Here is a 15,000-nt window from a genome sequence, read left to right on the forward strand (position 1 = left end):
ATTCAACAGAGAGAACATCTTCAACTTCGACGGCACGCCACCAGGATCGCCACCAGCTAGGTGAATTTTCTTCTTCCGTTTTCTTCCTTTCATTGATCTTTTTATTTATTTTTTTTATATTTACTTATTGTGTTATTATTGTTATTATTATTGTTATTATTATTATTATTATTATTATTATTATTATTATTATTATTATTATTATTATTGTTTTTATTATTATTATTGTTATTATTATTATTATTATTATTATTATTATTATTATTATTATTATTATTATTATTATTGTTTTTATTATTATTATTGTTATTATTGTAATTATTATTATTATTATTGTTATTATTATTATTATTATTATTATTATTATTATTATTATTATTATGGTTATTTTTGAAAGACATTGTCCTCTTCCCTTTGCTTACTTTTGATTTATCTTTTCATTAAATTTTTTTTTATATTTACTTAACAACTAGGATCAGTTTATCGGAGTACCAGACAAGATAACGTCCGACAACCAGTTTTAAATCAGCAATTCCACAGAGAGAACATCTTCAACTTCGACGACACGCCACCAGAAATTCCACCAGCTAAGTGAATTTTCCTCTTCTGTTATCTTTCTTTTATTGATCTTTTTATTTATTTTTTTTATATTTACTTATTGTGTTATTATTGTTATTATTATTATTATTATTATTATTATTATTATTATTATTTTTATTATTTATTATTATTATTATTATTGTTATTATTATTATTGTTATTTTTGTAATTATTATTTTTATTATTGTTGTTATTATTATTATTATTATTATTATTATTATTATTATTATTATTATTATTTTTACTATGGTTATTTTTGGAAAGGCATTGTCCTTTTCCCTTTGCTTCCTTTTGATTTATCTTTTCATTAATTTTTTTTATATTTACTTAACAACTAAGATCAGTTTATCGGAGTATCAGATAAGATAACGACCGACAACCAGTTTCAAATCAGCAATTCAACAGAGAAAAACATCTTCAACTTCGACGGCTCCACCAGTATCGCCACCACCTAAGTGCATTTTCCTCTTCCGTTTTCTTCCTTTCATTGATCTTTTTATTTATTTTTTTTATAATTACTTTTTGTGATTGTGATTATGATTACGATTGTGATTGTTATTGTTATTGTGATTGTGTTTGTGTTTGTGTTTGTGTTTGTGTTTGTGTTTGTGATTGTGTTTGTGTTTGTGTTTGTATTTGTGTTTGTGATTGTGTTTGTGATTGCGTTTGTGATTGTGATTGTGATTGTGTTTGTGTTTGTGTTTGTGTTTGTGTTTGTGTTTGGGTTTGGGTTTGGGATTGGGATTGGGATTGGGATTGGGATTGGGATTGGCATTGGGATTGTGTTTGTGTTTGTGTTTGTGATTGTGTTTGTGTTTGTGTTTGTGTTTGTGATTTTGATTGCGTTTGTGATTGCGTTTGTGTTTGTGTTTGTGTTTGTGTTTGGGTTTAGGTTTTGTGTTTGTGTTTGTGTTTGTGTTTGTGTTAGTGATTGCGTTTGTGATTGCGTTTGTGTTTGTGATTGTGATTGTGATTGTGATTGTGATTGTGATTGTGATTGTGATTGTGATTGTGATTGTGATTGTGTTTGTGTTTGTGTTTGTGATTGTCATTGTGACCGTAATTGTTATTGTGATTATGATTAATTGTAATTGTGATTGTTATTGTTATTTTTTTATCGTTATTAATATTATTATTATTATTATTATTATTATTATTATTATTATTATTATTATTATTATTTTTACTGTGGTTATTTTTGGAAGGGCATTGTCCTCTTCTCTTTGCTTCCTTTTGATTTATCTTTTCATTAATTTTTTTTATATTTACTTAACAACTAGGATCAGTTGATCGGAGTACCAGACAAGATAACGACCGACAACCAGTTTCAAATTAGCAATTCAACAGAGAGAACATCTTCAACTTCGACGGTACGCCACCAGGATCGCCACTAGCTAAGTGAATTTTCCTCTTCCGTTTTCTTCCTCTCATTGATTTTTTTATTTATTTTTTTATATTTACTTATTGTGTTATTATTATTATTGTTATTATTATTATTATTATTATTATTATTATTATTATTATTATTATTATTATTATTTTTATTATTGTTGTTATTATTATTATTATTATTATTATTATTATTATTATTATTATTATTATTATTTTACTATAGTTATTTTTGGAAGGGCATTGTCCTCTTCTCTTTACTTCGTTTTGATTTATTTTTTCATTAATTTTTTTTATATTTACTTAACAACTAGGATCTGTTTATCGGAATACTAGACAAGATAACGTCCGACAACCAGTTTCAAATGAGCAATTCAACAGAGAGAACATCTTCAACTCCGACGGCACGCCACCAGGATCACCACCAGCTAAGTGAATTTTCCTCTTCCGTTTTCTTCCTTTCATTGATTTTTTTATTTATTTTTTTTTTATATTTACTTATTGTGTTATTATTATTATTATTATTATTATTATTATTATTATTATTATTATTATTATTATTATTATTATTATTATTTATTATTATTATTATTATTATTATTATTATTATTATTATTGTTATTATTGTAATTATTATTTTTCTTATTGTTGTTATTATTATTATTATTATTATTATTATTATTATTATTATTATTTTTACTATTATTTTTACTATGGTTATTTTTAGAAGGGCATTGTCCTCCTCCCTTTGCTTCCTTTTGATTTATCTTTTCATTATTTTTTTTTATATTTACTTAACTATGATTAGTTTATCGGAGTACAAGACAAGATAACGTCCGACAACCAGTTTCAAATCAGCAATTCAAAAGAGAGTACATCTTCAACTTCGACGGCACGCAACCAGTATTGCCATCAGCTAAGTGCATTTTCCTCTTCCGTTTTCTTACTTTTATTGATGTTTTTGTTTTTTTTTTATAATTACTTTTTGTGATTGTGATTATGATTGTAATTGTATGTGTTTGTGTTTGTGTTTGTGTTTTTGTTTGTGATTGTGATTGTGATTTTGATTATGTTTGTGATTGCGTTTATGATTGCGTTTGTGTTTGTGCTTGTGTTTGTGTTGGTGTTTGTGTTTGTGTTTGTGATTGTGTTTGTGATTGCGTTTGTGATTGCTTTTGTGTTTGTGATTGTTTTTGTGTGTGTTTGGGTTTGGGTTTGGGATTGGGATTGGGATTGGGATTTGGTTTGGGTTTGGGTTTGGGTTTGTGTTTGTGTTTGTGTTTGTGTTTGTGACTGTAATTGTGATTGTGGTTGATTGTAATTGTGATTGTGATTGATTGTAATTGTGATTGTTATTATTATTGTTATTATTTTTATTGTTATTAATACTATTATTATTATTATTATTATTATTATTATTAGTATTATTATTATTATTTTGGAAGGGCATTGTCCTTTTCCCTTTGCTACTTTTGATTTATATTTTCATTAATTTTTTTTATATTTACTAAACAATTAGGATCAGTTTGTCGGAGTACCAGACAAGATAACGTACGACAACCAGTTTCAAATCAGCAATTCAACAGAGAGAACATCTTGAACTTCGACAGCACGCCACCAGGATCGCCACCAGCTAAGTGAATTTTCCTCTTCCGTTTTCTTCCTTTCATTGATCTTTTTATTTATTTTTTTTATATTTACTTATTGTGTTATTATTATTATTATTATTATAAATTATTATTATAATTGTTATTATAATTATTATTATTGTTATTATTGTAGTTATTATTTTTATTATTGTTGTTATTATTATTATTATTATTATTATTATTATTATTATTTTTAAAATGGTTATTTTTGGAAATGCATTGTTGTTTTCCCTTTGCTTCTTTTTGATTTATCTTTTCATTAATTTTTTTTTATATTTATTTAACAACTAGGATCAGTTTATTGGAGTATCAGACATGATAACGACCGACAACCAGTTTCAAATCAGCAATTCAACAGAGAGAACATCTTCAACTTCGACGACATGCCACCAAGATCGCCACCAGCTAAGAGAATTTTCCTCTTCCGTTTTCTTCCTTTCATTGATCTTTTTATTTATTTTTTTTATATTTACTTATTGTGTTATTATTTATATTATTATTATTATTATTATTATTATTATTATTATTATTATTATTATTATTATTTTTTATTTAGTATTATTATTATTATTATTGTTATTATTGTTATTATTGTAATTATTATTTTTATTACTGTTATTATTATTGTTATTATTATTATAATAATAATAATAATAATTATTATTATTATTATTATTATTATTATTTTTACTTTGGTTATTTTTGGAAGGGCATTGTCCTCTTATCTTTTCTTCCTTATGATTTATCTTTTCATTAATTTTTTTTTATATTTACTTAACAACTAGGATCAGTTTATCAGAGTACCAGACAAGATAATGTCCGACAATCAGTTTCAAATCAGCAATTCAATAGAGAGAACATCTTCAACTTCGACGGCACGCCACCAGGATCGCCACCAGCTAAGTGAATTTTCCTCTTCCGTTTTCTTCCTTTCATTGATCTTTTTATTTATTTTTTTTATATTTACTTATTTTGTTATTATTGTTATTATTATTATTATTATTATTATTATTATTATTATTATTATTTATTATTATTATTATTGTTATTATTATTATTATTGTTATTATTGTAATTATTATTTTTCTTAATTGTTATTATTATTATTATTATTATTATTATTATTATTATTATTATTATTATTATTACTATTATTTTTACTATGGTTATTTTTAGAAGGGCATTGTCCTCCTCCCTTTGCTTCCTTTTGATTTATCTTTTCATTATTTTTTTTTATATTTACTTAACTATGATTATTTTATCGGAGTACAAGACAAGATAACGTCCGACAACCAGTTTCAAATCAGCAAATCAAAAGAGAGTACATCTTCAACTTCGACGGCACGCAACCAGTATTGCCACCAGCTAAGTGCATTTTCCTCTTCCGTTTTCTTACTTTTATTGATGTTTTTGTTTTTTTTTATAATTACTTTTTGTGATTGTGATTATGATTGTAATTGTATGTGTTTGTGTTTGTGTTTGTGTTTTTGTTTGTGATTGTGATTGTGATTTTGATTATGTTTGTGATTGCGTTTATGATTGCGTTTGTGTTTGTGCTTGTGTTTGTGTTGGTGTTTGTGTTTGTGTTTGTGATTGTGTTTGTGATTGCGTTTGTGATTGCTTTTGTGTTTGTGATTGTTTTTGTGTTTGGGATTGGGATTGGGATTGGGATTGGGTTTGGGTTTGGGTTTGGGTTTGTGTTTGTGTTTGTGTTTGTGTTTGTGTTTGTGATTGTGTTTGTGAGTGTGATTGTGTTTGTGTTTGTGTTTGAGTTTGTGTTTGTGATTGTGACTGTAATTGTGATTGTGGTTGATTGTAATTGTGATTGTGATTGATTGTAATTGTGATTGTTATTATTATTATTATTATTTATTATTATTATTATTATTATTATTATTATTATTATTATTATTATTATTGTTATTATTGTAATTATTATTTTTATTACTGTTATTATTATTGTTATTATTATTATTATTATTATTATTATTATTATTATTATTATTATTTTTACTTTGGTTATTTTTGGAAGGGCATTGTCCTCTTCTCTTTTCTTCCTTTTGATTTATCTTTTCATTAATTTTTTTTTATATTTACTTAACAACTAGGATCAGTTTATCTGAGTACCAGACAAGATAACGTCCGACAATCAGTTTCAAATCAGCAATTCAATAGAGAGAACATCTTCAACTTCGACGGCACTCCACCAGGATCGCCACCAGCTAAGTGAATTTTCCTCTTCCGTTTTCTTCCTTTCATTCATCTTTTTATTTATTTTTTTTATATTTACTTATTTTGTTATTATTGTTATTATTATTATTATTATTATTATTATTATTATTTTTATTATTATTATTATTTTTATTATTATTATTATTATTATTATTTATTATTATTATTATTGTTATTATTATTATTATTGTTATTATTGTAATTATTATTTTTCTTATTATTATTATTATTATTATTATTATTATTATTATTATTATTACTATTATTTTTACTATGGTTATTTTTAGAAGGGCATTGTCCTCCTCCCTTTGCTTCCTTTTGATTTATCTTTTCATTATTTTTTTTTATATTTACTTAACTATGATTAGTTTATCGGAGTACAAGACAAGATAACGTCCGACAACCAGTTTCAAATCAGCAATTCAACAGAGGGAACATCTTCAACTTCGACAGCACGCCACCAGGATCGCCACCAGCTAAGTGAATTTTCCTCTTCCGTTTTCTTCCTTTCATTGATCTTTTTATTTATTTATTTTATATTTACTTATTGTGTTATTATTGTTATTATTATTATTATTATTATTATTATTATTATTATTATTATTATTATTATTATTATTATTATTATTGTTATTGTTATTATTATTGTATTTTGTAATTATTATTTTTATTATTGTTGTTATTATTATTATTATTATTATTATTATTAGTATTATTATTATTATTATTATTTTTTTTTTTTACTATGGTTATTTTTGGAAGGATATTGTCCTCTTCCCTTTGCTTCCTTTTGATTTATCTTTTCATTAATTTTTTTTATATTTACTAAACAACTAGGATAAGTTTATCAGAGTACCAGACAAGATAACGTCCAACAACCAGTTTCAAATCAGCAATTCAACAGAGAGAACATCTTGAATTTCGACGGCACGCCACCAGGATCGCCACCAGCTAAGTGCATTTTCCTCTTCCGTTTTCTTCCTTTCATTAATCTTTTTATTTATTTTTTTTATATTTACTTATTGTGTTATTATTATTATTATTATTATTATTATTATTATTATTATTATTATTATTATTATTTATTATTATTATTATTATTATTATTATTAATGTTATTATTTTAATTATTATTGTTATTATTATGTTATTATTATTATTATTATTATTATTATTATTATTATTATTATTATTATTATTATTGCTATGGTTATTTTTGGAAGGGCATTGTCCTCTTCCTTTTTCTTCCTTTTGATTTATCTTTTCATTAAATTTTTTTTATATCTACTTAACAACTAGGATCAGTTTATCGGAGTACCAGACAAGATAACGTCCGACAACAGTTTCAAATCAGCAATTCAACAGAGAAAACATCTTCATCTTCGACGGCACGCCACCAGGATCGCCACCAGCTAAATGAATTTTCCTCTTCCGTTTTCTTCCTTTCATTGATATTTTTATTTATTTTTTTTATATTTACTTATTGTGTTATTATTGTTATTATTATTATTATTATTATTATTATTATTATTATTATTATTATTATTGTTATTATTATTATTTTTGTATTTTGTAATTATTATTTTTATTATTGTTGTTATTATCATTATTATTATTATTATTATTATTATTATTATTATTATTATTTTTACTATGGTTATTTTTGGAAAAGCATTGTCCTTTTCCTTTTGCTTCCTTTTGATTTATCTTTTCATTAATTTTTTTTTTATATTTACTTAACAACTAAGATCAGTTTATTGGAGTATCAGACAAGATAACGACCAACAACCAGTTTCAAATCAGCAATTCAACAGAGAAAACATCTTCAACTTCGACGGCACGCCACCAGGATCGCCACCAGTTAAGTGCATTTTCCTCTTCCGTTTTCTTCCTTTCATTGATCTTTTTATTTATTTTTTTTATAATTACTTTTTGTGATTGTGATTATGATTACGATTGTGATTGTGATTGTTATTGTGATTGTGTTTGTGATTGTATTTGTGTTTGTGTTTGTGTTTGTGTTTGTGTTTTTGATTGCGTTTGTGATTGCGTTTATGATTGTGTTTGTGATTGCGTTTGTGTTTGTGTTTGTGTTTGTGTTTGTGTTTGTGGTTGTGTTTGTGATTTTGTTTGTGATTTCGTTTGTGATTGCGTTTGTGTTTGTGATTGTGTTTGTGTTGGTGATTGTGATTGTGTTTGTGTTTGTGTTTGTGTTTGAGATTGAGATTGGGATTAGGATTGTGTTTGTAATTGTGTTTGTGTTTGTATTTGTGTTTGTGATTGTGTTTGTGTTTGTGTTTGAGTTTGTGATTTTGATTGCCTTTGTGATTGCGTTTGTGTTTGTGTTTAGGTTTTATGTTTGTGTTTTTGTTTGTGTTAGTGATTGCGTTTGTGTTTGTGATTGTGATTGTGATTGTGTTTGTGATTGTGATTGTGATTGTGTGTGTGTTTGTGTTTGTGTTTGTGTTTGTGTTTGTGTTTGTGTTTCTGATTGTGATTGTGATTGTGACTGTAATTGTGATTGTGATTTTGATTGATTGTAATTGTGATTGTTATTGTTATTATTTTTATTGTTATTAATATTATTGTTATTATTATTATTATTATTATTATTATTATTTTTACTGTGGTTATTTTTGGAAGGGCATTTTCCTCTTCCCTTTGCTTCCTTTTGATTTATCTTTTCATTAATTTTTTTTATACTTACTTAACAACTAGGATCAGTTGATCGGAGTACCAGAAAAGATAACGACCGACAACTAGTTTCAAATTAGCAATTCAACAGAGAGAACATCTTCAACTTCGACGGTACGCCACCAGGATCGCCACTAGCTAAGTGCTTTTTCCTCTTCCGTTTTCTTCCTTTCATTGATCTTTTTATTTATTTTTTTTATATTAATTATTGTGTTATTATTGTTATTATTATTGTTGTTATTTTTATTATTATTATTATTGTTATTATTATTATTATTATTATTATTATTATTATTATTATTATTATTATTATTGTTATTATTGTAATTATTATTTTTATTATTATTATTATTATTATTATTATTATTATTATTATTATTATTATTATTATTATTATTATTATTATTATTATTTTTATTATTATCATTATTATTTTACTATGGTTATTTTTGGAAGGGCATTGTCCTCTTCTCTTTACTTCGTTTTCATTTATCTTTTCATTAATTTTTTTTTATATTTACTTAACAACTAGGATCTGTTTATCGGAATACCAGACAAGATAACGTCCGACAACCAGTTTCAAATGAGCAATTCTACAGAGAGAACATCTTCAACTTCGACGGCACGCCCCCAGGATCGCCACCAGCTAAGTGAATTTTCTTCTTCCGTTTTCTTCCTTTCATTGATCTTTTTATTTATTTTTTTTATATTTACTTATTGTGTTATTATTATTATTATTATTATTATTATTATTATTATTATTTTTATTATTATTATTATTATTATTATTATTATTTTTACTATGGTTATTTTTAGAAGGACATTGTCCTCTTCACTTTGCTTCCTTTTGATTTATCTTTTCATTATTTTTTTTTTAATATTTACTTAACAACTATGATTAGTTTTTCGGAGTACTAGACAAGATAACGTCCGACAACCAGTTTTAAATCAGCAATTGAACAGAGAGTACATCTTCAACTTCGACGGCACGCCACCAGTATCGCCACCAGCTAAGTGCATTTTCCTCTTCCGTTTTCTTACTTTTATTGATGTTTTTGTTTATTTTTTTTATAATTACTTTTTGTGATTGTGATTGTGATTATGATTGTAATTGTGTTTGTGTTTGTGTTTGTGTTTGTGACTGTGATTGTGATTTTGATTGTGTTTGTGATTGCGTTTATGATTGCGTTTGTGTTTGTGTTTGTGTTTGTGTTTGTGTTTGTGATTGTGTTTGTGATTGCGTTTGTGATTGCGTTTGTGTTTGTGATTGTTTTTGTGTTTGTGTTTGGGTTTGGGTTTGGGTTTGGGATTGGGATTGGGATTGGGATTGGGATTGAGTTTTGGTTTGTGTTTGTGTTTGTGTTTGTGTTTGTGTTTGTGATTGTGTTTGTGATTGTGATTGTGATTGTGATTGTGATTGTGATTGTGTTTGTGTTTGTGTTTGTGACTGTAATTTGATTGTGATTGTGATTGATTGTAATTGTGATTGTTATTATTGTTGTTATTATTTTTATTGTTATTAATATTATTATTATTATTATTATTATTATTATTATTATTATTATTATTATCATTAGTATTATTATTATTTTTACTATGGTTATTTTTGGAAGGGCATTGTCCTGTTCCCTTTGCTTCCTTTTGATTTATCTTTTCATTAATTTTTTTTATATTTACTAAACAATTAGGATCAATTTATTGGAGTACCAGACAAGATAACGTCCGACAACCAGTTTTAAATCAGCAATTCAACAGAGAGAACATCTTCAACTTCGACGGCACGCCACCAGCTAAGTGAATTTTGCTCTTCCGTTTTCTTCCTTTCGTTGTTCTTTTTATTTATTTTTTTTAATATTTACTTATTGTGTTATTATTATTGTTATTATTATTATTATTATTATTATTATTATTATTATTATTATATATTATTATTATAATTGTTATTATAATTATTATTATTGTTATTATTGTAATTATTATTTTTATTATTGTTGTTATTATTATTATTATTATTATTATTATTATTATTATTATTATTATTATTATTATTATTATTATTATTTTTACTATGGTTATTTTTGGAAAGGCATTGTCCTTTTCCCTTTGCTTCCTTTTGATTTATCTTTTGATTAATTTTTTTTAATATTTACTTAACAACTACGATCAGTTTATTGGAGTATCACACAAGATAACGACCGACAACCAGTTTCAAATCAGCAATTCAATAGAGAGAACATCTTCAACTTTGACGGCACGCCACCAGAATCGCCACCAGCTAAGTGAATTTTCCTCTTTCCTTTTCTTCCTTTCATTGATCTTTTTATTTATTTTTTTTATATTTACTTATTGTGTTTTTATTGTTATTATTATTATTATTATTATTATTATTATTATTGTTATTATTGTAATTATTATTTTTATTATTATTATTTATTATTATTATTATTATTATTAATACTCCCTCCTATTCAGGTGAGATGTCCCATTTGACTTTTCACGGATTTTAAAAAAAATCAAAATGGGACCCTAAGAGAGGAGAGAGAGTAGTATTATGGGTTTTTAATTGTAAAGATTAAGGAATTAATGATTCCCACCAAATTCCCACCAAATTAAAAGCTGATTTTTTTTGGCACCAAAAGTTTGAAATTTTTTTGCGCCACAATTACATCGATAATTTAATTAAGTCCTAAATTACATAATTAAGTCCTAAATTGCGCCACAATTACGTTTACAATAATTTTTGGAAATTACATAAGTTTGTCAAGAGTACTAAAAATTAAAAACATCAATTACGGTATCTCCGAGAGCCTTCTTAATTCTTCAACAGCTTCGGTGTAGTTGCAGTCGTTACTGATCATGTGAGTGCGAATTTTTTTGCGATCATTGACTTCAGATTTTCCAAATTACCCAAAAAATGCATTAATAATTTCTTAAATAGCCTCCAATTTATAAACAACCAATTTTTCAAAATGGAAAATATCATCACAGTACCCACATTATTTTGAAACTCAAAATGAAAATGTCCAAAAAGAAGGAATTGAATACATATTCAGAAACTGCCGCCAACAATTGAAGAAAATTCCCAAAGCACACAACCAAAATTTCAGAAAACAGAAGCAGATGGCGCCAAAAATGAAATGTGCAACAAGAAGAAAAAATCAATCATAACATTACAAAACAGAAAGCATAAATAGACAATGACAAAGCTCATTTATTACACAATCAACTAAAACAATGGCTCCTACAAAACAATTAACTACACAACAAAGAGAAAGCATAATGCAGAAGCTACTGTCTGCATTAAATAAGAAGGGCAAACCAGCGCTAGGCACAATCAACGCACTTGCGATTGAGTTTGAGGTTTGTAGGAAAACAATTACACGATTGTGGAATGATGTCAAGAAGCAGATGACAACCAATACCACAATCATTAACCTCAACAGCAAGAGATGGGGGAAAGAAGCAGCAAACAAAATAATGTTTGATGAAGAAAAATTTAAGGCAATCAAATATGAACTGAAGGGTACACAGCATTCAGTAGCAAAGCAAATGGAAGTGTCACAATCAACGGTGTGTAGGTGGAAGAGGAACAAAGTAATAAGAAGGCACACAAACGCAATCAAACCAGCTTTGAATGAAAACAACAAGTTACACAGGTTAAGCTTTGCATTATCTAAATGTGAATACAATGAACAAAATGATCAATTCAAGTTTAAGCCATTTACTAACGTTGTTCACATAGATGAAAAACATTTCTATCTAACCCGAGAGACACAAAGTTATTATCTAGCTCCGGGTGAAGTAGAACCACATAGAGAATGTCAATCAAAAAGGTTCATACCAAAAATAATGTTTATGTGTGCTGTAACAAAGCCTATATTTACAACTGAAGGTGATGTTTTTTTTGATGGAAAGATAGGCATTTGGCCATTTATTACACAGGAGCCAGCAAAAAGAAGCTCAAAGAACAGGAAAAGGGGGGAGATGGAAACTAAGCCAATACAGTCAATCACAAAAGAGCACATTAGAGAAATGCTTATCACTAATGTGCTGCCAACAATTAGGGCAAAATGGCCTGCTGAATTATCCAAGCGTATTTACATTCAACAAGACAATGCTAAACCTCATATAGCACACAATGACAGAGGGTTTTTAGAAGAGGCAATGAAAGATGGATTTAATATACAATTAGTGCAACAACCTCCAAATTCCCCTGACATGAATGTGCTAGATTTAGGTTTTTTTAGATCAATTCAAGCTTTGCAATATCAAAAATCAGCTTACAATGTTAAAGAGTTGCTTAAGGCTGTGAATAATGCATTTCAAAATCTGAGTCCACAATGTTTAAGGTTTGTTTTCATAACTTTACAAGCTTGTATGATAGAGGTCATGAAAAAACAGGGGGGGTTTGACTATCACATTCCTCACATGAACAAAACAAAGGCAGCTAGGGAAGGGACTTTACCAGATTACCTCACTATTGACAAACAATTGGTTGTGGATTCACTTCAATATTTATTCACAAAGCTAAGTAATGAAAAAATGAATCAGCTTGTGGAAGTCATTGGGTATGCAGGGGGATATGAAGAAGGGGATTTGAATGTAGAAATGTCAGAAGTAACCAACAACCAAAGTCATCAAATTTCAACAGTTGCAACAGCAACCTTCGTTTAAGCAAAAGAACAGCAACCAACAACAATTTTTGGGACACAGAAGAAAGCAACAACAGCACAGAAGCAACAACAGCACTGAAGCACAGAATCAAACACAAGCATAACCAGCACAGCTTCATTAATCAAATGTAAATTCCTTTTCAATTTGGACATATTTTTGGGATCTTTAACATGGGATGTTTCAGAAGCAAACAACAAACATTGTATGTTGTTTTCAATGAAACATTTTTATTCAAATATACATTAATGAAAAAAATTGGTTGTTTTAGAACTCTCAGGTAAATTTCTTTTTTTTTTTTGAAATCATTGAGTATAAAATCGAACATCTTTGTGCAATAAACGTTGGAAAACAATCCAAACCCCCTTTGTTCGATTTTTTGGTGGCTAAAACTGCTCTCACTTTGAGATCACAGAGCAATGAAATTAAATGCATAAAAAAACGTTTAACTTAAAAATCATCATCAGTCAAAATGAACATGCACCAACACAAACAGAAACTCACTTGAGAAAGGACCAAGCTTATCAAGCCAATCTTCTTCACAATCAGTATTCGAAAAAACAGCATCAATGGAAGAATATTCACGATCAGGATACATATCAGGCTCAGGTGTGTAAATGGGTTCACCTTCAGAGTCAAGTTCTCTTCCCCACTTAGGATCAGTCTCAACAGAAGTTGAGTCATCATTGTAATCATAAGACTCTTCCTCAAACGATTTCAGTCCAGATCTAGGGTTTCCATCATCGAACCCCTTAAAGTCTATCTTAGAAGGCGATTTGTAAGGAGATTTGGGGATTCTCAGAAGTAAAGAAGTACGAGACTTAGGGTTTTTCATGGATGAGTCGATTTTCGAGTTAGGATTCTTCAGGGGGGATTTTAATGGCAAACTGGAGTTTGCCATGTTTTAGGGTTTTCAGAGAAGAACAAGAAACACGATAAGGAAGAAGGTGAAGCTTTCAATGGAAGATTAAGAGAAACGGCAGAATATCAAATGGGGAATGGGTAGGGTTTTCAGAGAAGAACAAGAAGAACGATAAGGAAGAAGGTGAAGGTTTCAATGGAGGATTAAGAAAAACGGCAGAATATCAAATGGGGAATGGGTAGGGACGTAGGGTTTTAGGATTATAAAGGGAGGGAGTGTAAATGGGTGGGATTAATTAAGATTTTATTATGTTGATTAATTATAAGGGAGGGAAAATTAGTAAGGGTAATAAAGGGTATAATTGAAAATAGGATAAAGTACTAAGGGTATAATAGTCAAAAATCCATGCCAAAAATAGAAATGGGACATTTAAGCTGACTTGACCATAAAAGGAAATGGGACAGTTCAGCTGAATAGGAGGGAGTATTATTATTATTATTATATTATTATTATTATTATTATTATTATTATTATTATTGTTATTATTATAATTATTATTGTTATTATTGTAATTATTATTTTTATTATTGTTGTTGTTATTATTATTATTATTATTATTATTATTATTATTATTATTTTTACTATGGTTATTTTTGGAAGGGCATTGTCCTCTTTCCTTTGCTTCCTTTTGATTTATCTTTTCATTAATTTTTTTTTATATTTACTTAACTAGGATCAGTTTATCGGAGTACCAGACAAGATAACGTCCGACAACCAATTTCAAATCAGCAATTCAACAGAGACTACATCTTCAACTTCGACGACACGCCAGCAAGATCGCCACCAGCTAAATGCATTTTCCTCTTCCGTTTTCTTCCTTTCATTGATGTTTTTATTTATTTT

The 15,000-nt window shown here is 27.2% G+C and overlaps 1 long non-coding RNA gene across 12 annotated transcripts in view; it reads left to right on the top strand.

The window, feature by feature from the left end:
• LOC130796723 (uncharacterized) overlaps nt 1–10,244 on the top strand; it is an 11,075-nt gene extending 831 nt beyond the window's left edge. The window contains exons 1-5 of one of the 12 annotated variants that reach the window (XR_009038737.1): nt 1–60; nt 474–1,970; nt 2,304–2,892; nt 8,589–9,214; nt 9,467–10,244. The exon at nt 1–60 is cut by the window's left edge and continues 175 nt beyond it. This is a non-coding gene — a long non-coding RNA (uncharacterized LOC130796723). Of the gene's footprint in view, nt 61–473; nt 1,999–2,303; nt 4,043–8,588 lie in introns of those variants that run through there. The other 11 variants (XR_009038733.1, XR_009038732.1, XR_009038736.1 and 8 more) reach the window with 11 other exon arrangements.
• Nucleotides 10,245–15,000: the final 4,756 nt, after the last annotated feature.

Source organism: Amaranthus tricolor, chromosome 12 (assembly GCF_026212465.1).
Source record: "Amaranthus tricolor cultivar Red isolate AtriRed21 chromosome 12, ASM2621246v1, whole genome shotgun sequence".
NCBI lineage: Eukaryota > Viridiplantae > Streptophyta > Magnoliopsida > Caryophyllales > Amaranthaceae > Amaranthus > Amaranthus tricolor.